This window comes from Colobus angolensis, unplaced genomic scaffold (genome assembly GCF_000951035.1).
Source record: "Colobus angolensis palliatus isolate OR3802 unplaced genomic scaffold, Cang.pa_1.0 Scaffold38, whole genome shotgun sequence".
In the NCBI taxonomy this organism is placed as follows: domain Eukaryota; kingdom Metazoa; phylum Chordata; class Mammalia; order Primates; family Cercopithecidae; genus Colobus; species Colobus angolensis.
This window is the reverse complement of record NW_012117154.1, coordinates 5,931,343-5,941,350: the sequence shown is the minus strand read 5'-3', so window position 1 is coordinate 5,941,350 and position 10,008 is coordinate 5,931,343. Positions and strand designations below refer to the sequence as shown.

The following is a 10,008-nucleotide window of genomic DNA, read 5'->3' as shown; positions in this document are numbered from 1 at the left end:
ATGTGGACCAACCAGATCCGCCTAACCACTGTGGCCGTGGTACGGATGAAGCGCGCCGGGAAGCGCTTGGAAATCGCCTGCTGCAAAAACAAGGTCGTCGGCTGGCGGAGCGGCGTGGAAAAAGACCTTGACGAAGTTCTGCAGATCCATTCAGTGTTTGTAAACGTTTCTAAAGGTCAGGTTGCCAAGAAGGAAGGTCTCATCAGTGCGTTTGGAACAGATGACCAAACTGAAATCTGTAAGCAGATTTTGACTAAAGGAGAAGTTCAAGTATCAGGTAAAGAAAGACGCACACAACTGGAGCGGATGTTTAGGGACATTGCAACTATTGTGGCAGACAAATGTGTGAATCCTGAAACAAAGAGACCGTACACCGTGATCCTTATTGAGAGAGCCGTGAAGGACATCCACTATTCAGTGAAAACCAACAAGAGTACAAAACAGCAGGCTTTGGAAGTGATAAAGCAGTTAAAAGAGAAAATGAAGATAGAACGTGCTCACATGAGGCTTCGCTTCATCCTTCCAGTGAATGAAGGCAAGAAGCTGAAGGAAAAGCTCAAACCACTGATCAAGGTCATAGAAAGTGAAGATTATGGCCAACAGTTAGAAATCGTATGTCTGATTGACCCGGGCTGCTTCCGAGAAATTGATGAGCTAATAAAAAAGGAAACCAAAGGCAAAGGTTCTTTGGAAGTACTCAGTTTGAAAGATGTGGAAGAAGGAGATGAGAAATTTGAATGACACCCATCAATCTCTTCACCTCTAAAAACACTAAAGGGTTTTTGTGTCCGACAGCACTGTTTCATGTCTGTGATCCGCCAAATACTTGCTCAAACTATTTGACATTTTCTGTCTTTGTGTTAAAAGTGGACACGGCAAGGCTTTCCTACATAAGTATAATAATGTGGGAATGATTAGGTTTTAATTATAAACTGGAGTCTAAATCCTAAAGCAAAATTGAAACTCCAAGATGCGAAGTCCAGAGTGGCATTTTGCTACTCTGTTTCATGCCTTGACAACTTTCCAAAACGAAAGTTATTTGAGGCAACTCTTGTGGGTGAAAAGTTATTTGTACAGTAGAGTAAGATTATTAGGGATATGTCCATACGACAAAATGGGGAGTCTTTCCTAAAAAAGAAAACATATGATGCTTCATTTCTACTTAATGGAACTTACGTCATGAGGGTCATTATGCTTGGATGATGTTCCCGATTACCTGAGAAACAGATATAGAAAAACTGTGCCAGACTTAAATAATTTTCATTGAACATGCTGCCATAACTTAGATTATTCTTGGTTAAAAAATAAAAGTCACTTATTTCTAATTCTTAAAATTTATAATATATATTAATATAGCTAAAATTGTGTGTAATCAATAAAACCACTCTTATTTTTATTAAAAAAAAAAAAAAAGATACCCAGCCCCAGAATTACCTGGGCTTTCTGTTGGTGAGGAGGATCTGGGCCCCAGGACACATGATGGAAGCCGAGGGTTCCCAGTGGAGGCTGCTGCCACGGGGATATTTGGGAATCTGTGAGCGTGTTCATGGATCATACGAACGGGGGCGTTGAGTGGACACAGGCCAGACATGGCAGGACCCTGTGATGTCCCCAGGTGTGCTGAACAGACCACTGCCTCCACCCGATGGACGTCCTAGCGTCCTGTTGGACACTCATGGTGGCTGCAAACCTATTCATGATGATTGAAGCCCAGAGACTACTTCTGTGTTACATCTTAACACGGTTGTTTTGATGGTTGTTTGTTGTTTCAAATGGCTTGAACATACCTGAATTTTCCAGGAGTGTATGTCATGTAAATCAAGAAAAGACTGCATTTCTTTGGTTTGCAGCGTTAGCCGAGTCGTTCATTTCAAGCATGTCAGTGCTGGGGCTGCCTGTGTTCATGGGTGGCCAATCCAGGGGAATTCAAGCCCTGGTCTCCTTCATCCCGTCCTCTGGTGTGGACATGGGGAGCACGATGCACTGAACAGGAGTGTACCAAACATTACTCTCCTTCTATTTCTTATATTTTCATAGGGCCTCATGCATATTTAATTTCCATTACTGGGCATCAGTTGACCACAGCTGTCCAGAGCCCTTGTGGCCTCAATGCCGCCTGCTGGGCCTTCCCACCTCCTGGTCAGGGTACATCTGAAACAGACATCTGTCAGTGGCTCAGGGTGAATTCAAATAATGAATTGTGACCCACAGGACCCAGGAACCATTTTTATGTCAAATACCTTCATCACTGACTTGGAAATGGTGCATGTTTCCAGAACCTTCCAGAATGAACACTTTGATTGCCAGAAGAAGCCAGAACAGGACTGGGCTCCTTTGCTGCTGGCGTGTGCTGCTGGTGGAAAGGGGAGAGAAAAACTGGACTTCTCCCCACACTGCAGCCATTACACCCCATGATGGTTTTCTGTGGCATGCGCACACCTTCCCCCTCCTCTTGAGTTGGTGGTGAAGGGTGTGGCTGGTGTGACCAGCTCTGTGGCTTTGGGAAGTTGTGTAATCTCCCTGAGCCTTGGTGTTTTTAACCTGAAAAATGGGGCCAGTTGTGGCTCTCCAGCTCTGATGACGACGGCTTGATGAGATTGCACATGGAAAGGTAGGGTACAGTGCCACTACGCGGTGCTCCATGGAATCTGGAGCTGCAGGCATCCTTACCATCACTCTTATTTGTCTTCCTCACTGGAATCCATCATGACACTGAAGAGAGAACTGCTCCATTGAGAGCAAGGGCGGGTAGGGGGAAAATGCTAGATGCTCTACCAGACCCGACTCCCCCAGCAGGTCTGAGAGCTGGGGCTGTTGAAAGCAAAAGGAAGGAGAAGCAGAAATCTGAAAATAATGATGCTTTATTTGACTGACATCACATCATCATAAATGGCATCTAATTTCAGAAAACAAAGTTTAAGTCTGCAAAAAACGCATGTACAAATCTCAGGAGATAGGTCTACAGAAATAGACACGTGGCTCTTTGGTCTGTAAGGTGGAGTCAGGAAACTCACATTCTAGGGTCTGTCCAGGTTCAATGTTCCAGTGGTGTGAAACAACCAAGGAAACAGACACCCCAAAGAGCCGATGTTATTTTTGAATATATATATATGTATACACATGTACATATGTAAATATGTTGCCTTTATCTGTAACAGTGCAAACCTCTCACAGCGTGCAAAGCAACAGTGTTTCCTGTAGTCAAGTAACTAAATCAGTGTAAAGTTATCCACACAGCATTATAAAAACATTATATAATTACATAGCAGATATACAGATATATGCAGGCGTTTGCACGCTGATTAGAGTTACTTGCATTGACTTTTGCTTTAGAAGAAATAACAAAGGAAAATCTTTAAATAGTTCTTCATCAAATAAAAGGTAACAATTCGTAATAGATTCAACTATGAACAGGTATTGCATCCACATGTCCACAAAGGAAAAATATAAATACATAAAAACAAAGGCAAAGGGGTCAGCTACACATATTAACTTACCAAACATACATGTTCTATTGAAAAACTGATCCCCACTCACACCCTGCAGGTGGGGGGACAAGACTATAAAAATGGGAAGCCCCCAGTGTGTGGGTGTGTTGGTCTATTTTATTATCAATTTGGATGATAATATCAATTTGGGTGTTTTGCTACTGTTTTTAGTTGGCCAATGACATAATAGTGAGATATTGATTATTAAGCTTGGGAGGTTGGTAGGTCACGGAAAACAGACCCCAGGATGCACAATGACAGACATGTAAAAATGCAAAGGTGTAAAAATGAAATCGTTGCCATGGTTACTATTATATTTTCAGACAAACCAAATTGTGGTACCACTCAGATTAGGTGGCATTCAGGGATCGCCAGGAGTCCATGAATATGGGGCTGTCAACCCTAAACCCACGTACTTCTTAACTTCCTAGCCTTCCCTTTCAAGGCCAGATGCATTTCAACCCACAGGAGGGGGCACATTAGGGCCCCCTAAGAGGGGAGATTGTTTGGGTAACTTCCCCAGAAACAGACACGTCTGCTTCTGCCTCAGCTGCAGCACTCTCACTGGGCAAACTGTTTTCCAGAGGCTCGTAGGCAAGTGCAGTGAGCAGTGAGGAGTCAACTTAATTCTGAGTGCTGGCACTTAGAGCTTCAGAAGCCTCCTTAAAGGGAGATTTGTCTGGGGGACTAGAGGACTAGCCCCCCATACAGGCCATCAGGGAGGGTCCTGCCTCATTGCACAGGGGCTCGCCAGCCAGGCCTCAGCATCTCTGCCCCACTCACCGGCCCTTATGGTAATGGACCACATGAGTCAGAGGTAACAGCAGGTGGCTTACACGTTTCCAGAGATCGGATCTTGGAACCTTAAGGACCATAAAATAAAAAGCATTTCTTACTGCGTGCAGTGTCAGGGCCATGTTTAAAGTCATGTGCAAAGTTTAGGTCAAAGGCACCCAAAGTGATCATCCAGATTCTCTCGTGTGTTTGTTCAGTGCAGACACACAGAGGATGGTGGTGCTTTATTGACAGAAAACAGCTGAAAGTAAGAATTTTGAGTTTGCTACTTTTTAGGTATGTGGCTCGAGCTCATGCCTTTCCCGAGATCTCGGGGGCTAGAAGACTGTCCCCAAAACCATGAACCCCAGTGAAACAAACACACATGTGCCCATGGCTGTGTCCTCAACCTGGACCTGAAAGGCCGGTGGCCATGGGAGTGGCTTTCTGGAAAAGGGGCGTGGCTTGGGCAGGCTTAGCCCACAGCTGTAGAGGAGCCCTCAGCGTGTCCAGTACGCCCTCAAAATGCAGAGCCCTCGTCCAGCCGGCAGCCCCTGCCTGTTTGCGATGAATCAAGGTGCTTTTGTGCTTCTGTTCCTTTCTCTTCAGCTTTAGGAAAAGCCTCCAAATGGTGCCTCTATAAACAGTAACCCTTGCCAGGCTGGAATGTGGTAGCCAGTGGCATGGCCCGTTTTCTCCTTTCGATGCCAGGAGACTATTTCTGAGAACAGGGAAGCCTCAGGGTCCTAACCCCAGCCTCCGCTCACATGTGTGTCATTCACATCAACCCCAGGCAAAGCAGGGTGGGCCTCGGGCACACTGGGGCAGGCCACACGTGTGTGTGTGAGGGGTGGTTCCAGGTTGGCCTGTTCAGTGATAACATAAAAAACTGGGCTAAGGCTAAACCCTTCTGTTTCCTCAAATATGGAAAAAGGAAACAGGCAGGATGTAGGATAGTTACTAGGAACTTTAGGCCAGCACAGCAGAAGGATGTGTGTGTATGCCCGTCCCCACATTTCCTTCCTGCCCAGGACACGTGGATTTTAAGGACAGCCTGAATTGAGCTTGTAAGTGAAAATTAGACTGTGCCACGGGGATGCAGGGTCTCCTATGTCTTCCCTGCTTCTGGTCCCAGGGAGGTTCCCTAAAAAGGTCAGCCCCACAGGTGGACATCAGAAGCCCCTGTCTTTGCAGGGGGCGATTATCTTGGAGGAATCTCCTCAATGGGACAGGCCCAGCGCAGTGGCTCGGAAAGGATCATTGCTTTAACGTTACTGGGATCCAGGGCGGCCAGGCAGTCCAGAGAGGCAGGGGTTACTGAGGGGGAAGCAAAGTGTGCATTGTGAGCTTATGTGCCGCCTGGAGCAGCCTCCGATTGTGCTTGCCCGCCATGAGAGGAGTGCAGGGGCCACTGTGGGGCAATTCTGCGACCTCACCCAGCCCAGCTCTCTACTCTGCATCCCAGAGGTGGGAGGGAAGCTGGATCTGAAAGCCCAGTTCTAAGCCACTGCTGTCCCAGGAAGTCCTCACTCTGAGGGTCACTGCCTGGCCAGAGCTCAGGGAGCCATGGGCTAATGCAGCACATAACACCGAGCAACTGCATCCCAGAGGTGGGAGGGAAGCTGGATCTGAAAGCCCAGTTCTAAGCCACTGCTGTCCCAGGAAGTCCTCACTCTGAGGGTCACTGCCTGGCCGGAGCTCAGGGAGCCATGGGCTAATGCAGCACATAACACCGAGCAACTTCTAGGCCCTGCTCACCTCAACTTCGGGACCAAAACCTCGAGAGGGGCTGCTTTCCCCACTAGCAGCCGGCTCTACAGAGCTGAGCCTGGGAAATGGGTTTCCAGCAAAGCAGAGTAAGGAAGAAGTGATATCACCCTGCCGGAGCTACCAACCCAGAGCCCGGGTTGAGGGAGCCCCTGCAAGGGTGGAGAGGACCAAAGGGAAGGTGTGGTCCAGAGCCCTCCTGCTAGCCCTGCCACGAGCCTCCTCCAGCCATATTTCGAGGTCATGGCCAATATCAGGAGGCAGGAGGATACAGGTGAGGATTCTGGGAGAACAGGAAACACAAAACTTTAAGACAATTCAACATAGAACATGAACATCACTGAGAACGGCCTCATCTACAGCCAGGTCTTGGACCAGAACATAAGTGACAAATCAGTGCTCTTCCCAGAGGAACAACAAGTGCATTCCAGACACAGCCTAAGAATCCATCGACTTAGAAAATGCAAGTCAATCACTTAAAGCATATGACGCCGAACACAGGTAAAAAGTTTTATATAAAATATTTTATTAGAGTCTTTATTCCTTAAAAGTATCTAACTTTATATTTATACACTCTGCGCCTCCCCCGCCTGCATAGTCGGGTTGTTTTGTCTAACGTTCATCACCTTCTAATTCAGCTGGCATTTGACTAAAGCCTTCATGGGTTTTGACTATACTTTTCCCATCTGCACCACAGACCTGGAAGGAGAGAGGTTTTTCTTTTCTTCTTGAAGTAAAGGCTGATTGAGGATTCAGAAGCTGGTATTCTATGGAGATGAGGGAAATATCATAGAATAATACTATCAGACACACGCCGGGAGCCAAAGTCTGCACACCTGCATGTATGTGTGTGTGCATGTGTGCACATGTGCTTGTATGTAGACACACACACACCATACACACACACACACACACACACCAGCCCCTCTGGAGCCTGAGCTAGTCCACAGGACTGTTGCAATAGGAGGAGCAGGCAAGGGCGAGGACAGCCCCTCTCCATGCAGAGGTACCTGTCACGGGCGCTGCGACGCAAGGCCGCTGAAGGGCATTAGGCTTGGGTTTCTCTCCCACCTCAGCCATCCGTTTGGTGACAGAAGGAATCACTGAACAATCAGCCACTAAACCAGTACTGCACTTAATGCCTTACAAAGCATCTCAGATACATTCATACGCCATGAACAGGAGGCAGTGAACAAAACAGGGACTTCGGGGTCCAACTGGGCTGGAATCCCAACTCTGCTCCTTCCTCGTTCTGGGGCCCTGGGGACGTCACAGAGCCTTTCCCCGCCTCCGCGTTCCACGTCTGCACCATGAGCAGGGCTAAGCCATGTGGCCACGTGGGTCCCTCCCACCACACTGGAGGGCAAACCCACGTTGGAGTCCCCTCCCTCTCACTCCCAGGGCCTGGGACAGGACCAGGCGAGAGGGGTGGGTCAGTAAGGGTTTGAGGAGTGGGCAGGGGACAGGGGATTCTGAGGGCATTCAGCCCAGTGCCTGGAAACAGCCACGAGGAAAGGTGCTCGGTGCACCAGAGTCGTGCCTTCTCTTCTCACTGCAACAACCAAGCCCGGTTTCTGCCCCATGGGTGTGGTCTGTCCCTGATGTCGGGCTGGGGAAATGACTTTTTGTGGGTTTCTAAGATAAGTTTTCACCTCAAAGCTCCATGTCCTATTTCCTGGTCCTGAAGGCAGCTCCCCCAGGTGATGTAATCCAATTCTAGCATCGACTGTGTAAAACTTTGCACAGTCACTCCCCTTCCTGGAGACAGGTTCCCACTTCACCCAAGCAGGGAGTTTCGGAGAATTCAGTCTCCAGTGGATATTCAGCCAGAGGAGAAGAAAGAGAGGCACAAAATGACAAAACTTTTTGGATGGGGACAAAGGCAAAAGGCCCCAGCAGTTTCACTGAAACTTCCATTTTCACCTCTATTAACCACTGGGGCAGCTGCGAATGTTTTATCCAAGGTTTAATCCTTCCTTCTAATGGAAGAAACTCAATCAGAGATGAAAGGAATATCTGGGTCATTGCATTCAGGAATTATTGAAACAAATTAGATTTGGGGAGTTGGTCTGGGTTTAACGTTCAACGTGTGAAAGACAGCACGTTGCCGTGTGCCTCTTAACCACAGCTAGTTAGAAAAGCAAATCAGTGAGTTGCTTGATGTTATCTTAGGTCATTGGAATAAGGCATTTTACCAAACTACCTTAACACAAAAAGCAGCGGGGAAATATCTGGAAAGCTAAACAATGGCATTTGAGTCAATGCTGCCAAAGGTTACGAGGAAAATGCCCAACCAGGGGCCCTTGCTGAACCTGGAAGAGGGAGGCCGGCTGCGCCTAGGACAGACGCATCCTCTCCTCCTTTTGCGGTAAGCTTTCCTCCAGTCTACAGGGGAGGGCTGAGCAAAGCCATCCTGCACCATCGACTGCAGAACCCTCACCTACTCCAGTTCACCCTTCAAAAAATAAACCCACGTGATCTCACATATCCATTCCCTTCTTGCAGCCTAACAGCCCTCATGGTTCCCAAGCCCTAGCCCTTAAAAGTACCTCCATCAGACTCCTACGGCAGTCATTCCGTCAGAGGGCTTAGGTGCTCTCCGAAACCAGATTTTAAATCTAGAGGCATCTCACTGTTTCCTCCTGAAACTGATGAGGGACAGCAAGTGGTCTCAGCAAACGAGACCAAGCTGCTTCTGGGGCAGGGCTGTGGGTCCACGCAGTGCAGTTCCTGGCAGACACACCCGTATGAGGGCCATGAACCCCCAACACTAATCCACAATGGGAAAGGCTCACCTGGAGGGAGCGGGCGTTTTCAACACCGACCTCACTCGATGTAGTTCTGAGCCATGAGCAAGGACTTTTGCCTTTTTCCAATTCTGCCTTTCAGCCAGCTATTCCTAGGTAAGTCTTTCCTATGTGCGATGTCTTACAAGAAAATCTATTTTGAAATTCAATGAGGACTTTTTATAAAGACTAAGTTTGACTCTGGTTAAAAACTTAATCTGGAAGGCAATGCCATATTTGTATAGAACAAGCACACTTAAAATTACACTTTAATATCTATCTCAATTGTGTTTACAAAAAAAGATCTAGCAGTAAAAAAGGAATCTCTAAGAATTTGCAAACTAAATCCATGTGCAAATAAAATTCAGACCCTTTTCATTCTTTCAAAGTGGGAAATAAGAGCTTCAGGGACATCACCAAGGAATCCCACACCCTTTGACCCCCTTTGAGCTGGCATGGCCTTGGGCATGAAGTACTGTAACTATTTACAGATGAGGAAAAATGTAGCTCAGAAAGGTTCACTGATTTGCTCACAAAAACACAGCCTTTCCATCAGAAGCCCGGATTCTTGGAGAATGATATTCTAGAAGGCGGAAACAATGGCATTGTCCTAACGATGGACTTCCTTGGCCAGAATCACCTTCTCCGCGTGTAGTTCAACTGCCTCTGAGAGCTGACAAGCACACAGGCAGCCTTGTTATGAATTCGAAGGCCACTTGACCTCCAGATAGGCACCTGTTCCTGCCCTAGCGGGACTTGACCTATGTGATTCAGTCGTAAGAAAGAAGCGGTTTCCAATATGCAAAGTTTACACAAGCCTAACACTGAGGCGGTGATGTGGCTGTGAGATCACCAAAACCAGAGATGAAATCCCCCACCACTCGAAATGCGTTGTTTGATCAAGTTTCAAACGCTTCCACACACTGAAGTCTACTGACTTTGCCCTAAGCCCTTGGATTCTGATGCCATCTTGTTGGCCGCCTCCCCTGTTGCACAGTTAGCCCATCTTTCTCTGCTGGCTGCTCCTGCAGAGACAACCCTCAAAGGTCGTGCCCGAATTTCCCTAAGCCCTGCTCTTCCAGGTTCAGTGGAGGTAGCTGAGGTGATACAGGAGGAAAGGGATGCTGTTTGTTTGTTTGTTTGTTTGTTTGTTTGTTTAGATCAACCTAGGCAAAATTAAGGTAGTCAGAAAG

The 10,008-nt window shown here is 47.4% G+C and overlaps 1 pseudogene across 1 annotated transcript; it reads left to right on the top strand.

Annotated features, from left to right (window-relative positions):
- LOC105520471 lies at positions 1-1,401 on the top strand (annotated as a pseudogene). Its single transcript, XR_001003140.1, has one exon. The product of XR_001003140.1 is annotated as a ribosome maturation protein SBDS pseudogene (transcript).
- The last annotated feature ends 8,607 nt before the right edge of the window (positions 1,402-10,008 follow it).